This window comes from Octodon degus, unplaced genomic scaffold, assembly GCF_000260255.1.
Source record: "Octodon degus isolate 3935 unplaced genomic scaffold, OctDeg1.0 scaffold00220, whole genome shotgun sequence".
Taxonomy (NCBI): domain Eukaryota; kingdom Metazoa; phylum Chordata; class Mammalia; order Rodentia; family Octodontidae; genus Octodon; species Octodon degus.
Genome location: NW_004524796.1, coordinates 774,741 through 781,596, shown reverse-complemented (window position 1 = coordinate 781,596; position 6,856 = coordinate 774,741). Strand labels below are relative to the sequence as shown.

The following is a 6,856-nucleotide window of genomic DNA, read 5'->3' as shown; positions in this document are numbered from 1 at the left end:
GCGGTCCCTGATGCTTTTGCTAAGCTTGTTCCAAGTAGGTGCTTTAGACCACTGAGCCATCTCTCCAGCCCCAACAAAATATTTTTAAAAGGAAAATGACAAGACAAAGAAGCAATATGCAATCTCAGAATTCCATCCCACCCAGAAGTACAGGAGATATCAGCTTTGAAAAAACAGAAAAACACACACCTGACATTACTATTTTTAAAATTTTTTTATTCATTTTAATGAGAAAATAAAATAGCAATGAAACAGTTTCAAAGAGGTTAGTAGAACAATTACAATAATTAATACATTGCATATTGTCTTCATGGTGGCTATTCAGAGGACAAAATGCAGACATGATATCTTGTCTAAACAATATTAGTACAATCTTTCTTCTCATTGAGCTAAGAGAAAGTAGCTGTATATCTATCCTATTTTGTATATACATATATATTTTTCAGTACAAAATAGTCCTTTATTTATAGCCCCCATTTTATTTGTCAGAGATGAGTGTTCCATTGCTGTTAGAGAAGCTATATTTGGAGAAGCCTTTAAAGCACTTTTTCATACTTGATGTCAGTTCAAATATTGTAGGTACTTGAATTCATCAAAATAACCCAATATCGTCCAATAATCCATAATAATAGTGGGCTATCAGCAGAACTGACAATTGTCTGAAGTTGTTGACATTTGACATTTCTGAAATGACAGCAACTAAAATTAAAAAAACACATGAGGCTATAGAATAAATCAGATCAAAAATAATTTCACAGGTTGAAAAAAGAAATTACAACCGAAATGAAAGAAATGCTCAGTATAGTTAGAGACAACATAGATAAAAACAAACAGAGGTGTATAGGAAAGTGATGGAGATCCGGAATGAAAAATATACAAAGGAAATAGAATATGTATGATAGATTCAAATAGATATCTAGGAAATTAAAAACTCCATTCAAATCTGGAAAATTTGCTTGAGCAAAACTGAACATAAACTTTCAGGCCTTGAATACAGGATTGTGGCTAGCAATCATGGTAGGAAAGATCTGGGTTGGGGAGATAGCTCAGCTGCATAAGCACCTGCCTGGCAAGCACAAGGGCCTGAGTTTGATCTCTGGCACAAAACAAACACACAAACAAACAAAAGATAGAAAAGATCCTATTAAAACAACAAGAGACATGGAAATAATTGAACAGCTTCAAGATAATGCAAAGAAAATATAAATATGACTCATAAGTGTCAATGAAAAAGCAGGAGTCAAAAAAAAGACATGAAAAGACTTTTTGCAGAAGTAATAGCAGAATGTTTTCCAAGTGTGGGACATAATCTGATATACAGATAAGAAAGGCTTATAACACCAAACAGCCACAATAAAAACATCTGAACCAAGACATTTAATCATAATCCTAGAAATTCAGCACAAGAACTTGATATTAAAAGCTGTTAGAGAAATGAAACGTATCACCTATCAAGGAAAGCCCATCAGAATCATGGGATACTTCTCAACACAAATCCTCAAGTCAAGAAGACCTTGGGATGAAGTATTTCAAGTCCTCAGAGAAAAAAATTTCTAACTCTGATGATGTACCCTGAAAAAACTGACTTTCAAAATTACTGGGCAAATAAGGTACTTCCATGAAAAGAACAACTGAAGAAATTCATGATTTCTTCAGAAATCATCAATTTCTTCAGAATCAAGAAATTCATGATTACACCAAACCAATGCTACAAAGAATATTAAAAAATATTCTAGATAGAGGTACAAATGACCGCAATTCCAAAAACAACACCAGAAAGTACCATGTAGGGCAAAAAATTAAATACAGGGAAAATGCAGTGAGCCAACAGCAAGAGAAAAACATGACAAAGATTAGCCAATGCATGTAAGTTGTAACTATCAACGTAAATGGCTTCAAATTGCCAATCAAAAGAAAAAGATTGTCAGGATAGATGAAGAAAGAAAATCTGACAATATACTGTATAAAAAATACATTTAACTTAAAAAGAAACTCATAGACTGAAAGTGAAAAGGTGGAAAACAATATTACATGCAACAGGAACACAGAAAAAAAGCAGGTATAGCTACTCTGCTTCCAGAAAATGTGAACTGCAAATTAAGAATGATCAAAAGAGACAAAGAAAGATATTACATGCTTGTTTGGGGAAAACTTTAAGAGAAAGAAATAAAAATCATAAATATATATGCACCAAATATGGGAGCACTCAAATATATAAGACAAATATTAATAGACATGAAAAATCAAATAAACAATAACACAAATGTAATCAGGAACCTTAAAACCCTCTTACCACAAAGAGAAAGATCAACTAGACAAAAAATTGGCAGGGAAATAACAGAACTGAACCAAAGTTATCAGGAGTATTCCAACAACAACATCAGAATACACATTCTTCTCAACCGCTCATGGGACCTTCTCTAAAACGCACCATATACTAGCCTGTAGAGCATACTTAAGTGAGAGCTAGCCAAATAGCTCAGCAGAATAAAGCAATTGCCATCAGGCACAGGGTCAGGGGTTCAATCCCTAGACCTGCTGTGCTGACCTGTCCCAAGGGTACACTGAGACAGCAATTGAGACTGGGCATGGTGGCACATGCCTGTAATCCCAATTCTTGGGAGGCTGTAAAGAGGCAGATCACTATGAGTTTGATCTAGTAGTGAGACCCTGAAAACCCTATAGACCCTTTCCTAAAATACAAAAAAAAAAAGAGCATACTTAAGTGAGTGTAAAGAAATTCAAATTATCTCATGCATTGTATCTGACAATAGTGCAATGAAATTGGAAATTAATAATAAATAAATTGTAAAACTCCATAAACATATAGAAAATAAATAATACCCTTCTGAGCAATTAATGGATCACAGATGAAAATAAACAAAAAATTGAATAACATCCATAATCAAATAAAAATGCAAATACAACATAAGAACTTGTGCTATGCAATGAAAATTCTAAGAGGCAAATTTATAGAGGTGAATTTTCATATCAGGAAAACATAATAAGTTCTCGCACGTGTACACACACACAAACACACACACACACAAAAGGAATTCTGCACCTCAAGCTTCTAGCATAAGAACAGCAAGTCAAGCCAAAAGCCCATAAAAGGGAAGAAATTATAAAGATCAGGGAAGAAATTAATGCAGTTGAGACTAGCAAAACAAAATGAAGAATTAATGAACTGAAGAGTTTGTTCTTTGAAACCATAAATAAAATTAATAAGCTCTTATCTAACTACATTAAAAAAAGGAAAAAATAACCCTCAAAATTCATGCATTGAGGGATGAAAAGTATGAAATCACTGCATATCCTGTGGAAGATTTAATGTCAATACTCCTCAAACTAATGAAATTGAAAAAGAAATAATCTCTCTAATTCCTACAAGCAAATATACACTGATATCAAAACCAGACACAACCAAAAAAGAATTATAGTCTCATCACCCTAATGAACATAAATGAAAAAATCCTCAATAAAATAATACCAAAAATAATGCAGCATAACCTTAAAAAGGTAATGCAACATGACCACATGGAATTCATACCCAGCATACATGGAAGGTTCAACATGCACAAATCATATGATCAATTCAGTAGATGCTTTAAAAAAAGAAAGCACAACACTCATTCGTTAGGAAAAAAACTCCTCAGAAAATTTGAATAGCTGTTTTCTACCTACATCTGATGAGGCATCTATCACAAACCAATAGCCAACATTGTACTAAATTTACGAAAAGAGAAAGCTTTTACTCTAAAATAAGGAACAAGAAAAGGGCGTCCACTACCACTACTCACTTTCAATATAGTTCTGGAAATATTAATTAGAGTAATTAGTCAAGAGAGAGAAATACAAGATATAAGGATAAGAAAGGAACAAGTTAAATTGTCATTGTTGGGGCTGGTGAGATGGCTCAGTGGTCTAAAGCACCTACTTGGAACAAGCTTGTCAAAGCACAGGGACCGTGGTTCAATCCCCCAGCACCACATGCCAGCCCGCCCCGCCCCCTGGTGGGCTGAGCTGGCCACACACACACACACACACACACACACACACACAATAAATAAATAAATAAATAAAAATAAAAAAAATAAATTGTCATTGTTCACAGATGATATAATGTTCTACATAGACTCCAAAAACTCCATGAAAAGACTTAAATTTAATGAGCAAATACAGTAGATTAGCTGGACATAAAGTTAATACTAAAAAATCAATAGCATTCCTATGCCAAAAACCTCAAATTACTTATAGAAAAATAGGGAAACAATACTTCAAAGTGGGGAGAGAGAGAGAGACAGAGAGACAGAGACAGAGACAGAGACACAGAGAGATAGAGAAACAGAGAGACAGAGACAGAGACAGAGACACAGAGAGATAGAGAAACAGAGAGACAGAGACAGAGACTGACAGACAGAAACAGAGAGAGACAGAGACAGAGAGACAGAGGCAGAGAAGAGATATGTAAAAATCTATATTTTGAACATTACAGTATGGTGAAAAAGGAGATCAAAGATAATATAAGAAAATGGAAAAATATCCATTGCTCATGGATATGAAGAATCAACATTGTTAAAATGGTTATATTTCCAAAACTGTTATACAGAATCAATGCAATCCAATTAAAAATACCATTATCATACTTCATAGATCTAATGAAAACATTCCTAAAATTCATTTGGAAACAGAAGAGATCTGTAAGAGCAAAGGCAATACAGGACAAAAAGGCAAGGAAGGAGGCATCACAATCCCTAACTTAAAATCATACTACAAAGTTATTCTGATAAAATCAGCATGGTACTGGCAAAAAGGCAGAAGTAAGGAGTAGTAAACATACTGGAAGATGCAGGTTCAACTACAAACACACTGAGCCACTTTGTCTTTGACAAAGGAACCAAACACATTCACTGGAAGAAAGTTAACCTCTTTAATAAATGGTGCTGGAGCTGGAGAGATAGCTCGGTGGTCTAAGTGCCTGCATGGCAAGCACAAGGACCTGATTTGATCCCCAGTATGCATGATGTTCTGGCTCTGCACTGCGCTGGCCACCAAAACTCAGCATGGTGGAGCATGCCTGTAATCACAGCATTGGGGAGGCTGAGACAGGAGGATCACTATGAGTCCAAGCTGTATAGCAAGACTCTGTACTAAATAAATAAATAAATAGCTTTTTTGCAACGAGTTTGCTGTGAGAGCATAGGTGTAGTGAAAACCACCACTAAATCAAAGCCAACATGGGAAAGAAAAGGATTCACATTAATATCATCATCATCAGACACGTGGACTCTGGCAAGTCCAATGCCACCAGCCATCTGATCTACAAATGCAGTGGCATCAACAAAAGAACCATTGAAAAATTTGAGGAGGCTGCTGAGATGGGGAAGGGTTCCTTCAAGTATGCCTGGGTGTTGGACAAGCTGAAAGCCAAGCATGAGCGTGGCACCACCATTGACATCTCCCTGTGGAAATTTGAGACCAGCAAGTATTATGTGACCATCACTGATGCCCGTGGACACAGAAACTTCATCAAAAACATGATTACAGGCATATCTCAGGCTGGCTGTGCTGTCCTGATTGTTGCTTCTGGTGTTGGTGAATTCTAAGCGTGTGTCTCTAAGAATGGGCAGACCTAAGAGCATGCCCTTCTGGCTTACACACTGGGTATGATACAACTAATTGTTGGTGTTAATAAAATGGATTCCACAGAGCCACCCTACATCCAGAAGAGATATAAGGAAATTGTTAAGGAAGTCAGCACCTACATTAAGAAAATCGGGTACAACCCTGACACCATAGATTTTGTGTCAATTTCTGGTTGAAATGGTGATAACTGGCTGGTGCCAAGTGATAACATGCCTTGGTTCAAAGGATGGAAGGTCACTTGTAAAGATGACAATGCCAGTGGAATTACACTGCTTGAAATTTTGGATTGCATCCTTCCACACACTTGCCCAACTTATAAGCCTTTGCAGCTGCCCCTGCAGGATGTCTACAAAATTGGTAGTATTGGCACTGTCCCTGTGGACTGAGTGGAGACTGGTGTTCTCAAACCTTGCATGGTGGTCACCTTTGCTCCAGTCAACATCACAACTGAAGTAAAGTCTGTTGAAATGCACCATGAAGCTTTGAGTGAAGCTCTTTCTGGGGACTATGTGGGCTTCAACATCAAGAATGTGTCTATCAAAGATGTCCAGCATGACAATGTTGCTGGTGACAGCCAAAATGAACCACCAGTGGAAGCATCTGGTTTCACTGCTCAGGTGATTATCCTGAACCATCCAAGCCAGATCAGTGTTGCTTATGTCCCTGTCCTGGATTGTCACACAGATCACATTGCTTGAAAGTTTGCTGAGCTGAAAGAAAAGATTGATCACCAGTCTGGTGAGAAGCTGGAAGATGGGCCCAAGTTTTTGAAATCTGGTGATGCTGCCATTGTTGACATGTTCTAGGCAAGCCCATGTGTGTCGAGAGCTGGCTACCTACCACTGGGTCATTTCACTGTTCATGATATGAGACAGACAGTTGCTATGGGTGTCATCAAAATTGTGGACAAGAAGGCTGCTGGAGATGGCAAGGTTAACAAGTCTACCCAGAAAGCTCAAAAGAGTAAATGAATGATATCCCAGCCACCTGCTACCCCAGTTTTAATCAGTGGTGGAAAACTGGTCTCAGAACTGTTTCTCCCAACTGGCCATTTAAGTTTAATAGTGAAAGACTGGCTAATGATAAAAATGCATCATAAAACCTTCAGAAGGAAAGGAAAATGTTTTATGGACCTTTTTTGTGTGTGGCAGTTTTTAAGTTATTAGTTTTTAAAATCAACACTTTTTAATGGAAACAACTTGACCAAAAA

The 6,856-nt window shown here is 36.8% G+C and overlaps 1 pseudogene; it reads left to right on the top strand.

Moving 5' to 3' along the window:
- Positions 1-5,237: 5,237 nt before the first annotated feature.
- On the top strand, positions 5,238-6,617 carry LOC101591747 (annotated as a pseudogene).
- Positions 6,618-6,856: the final 239 nt, after the last annotated feature.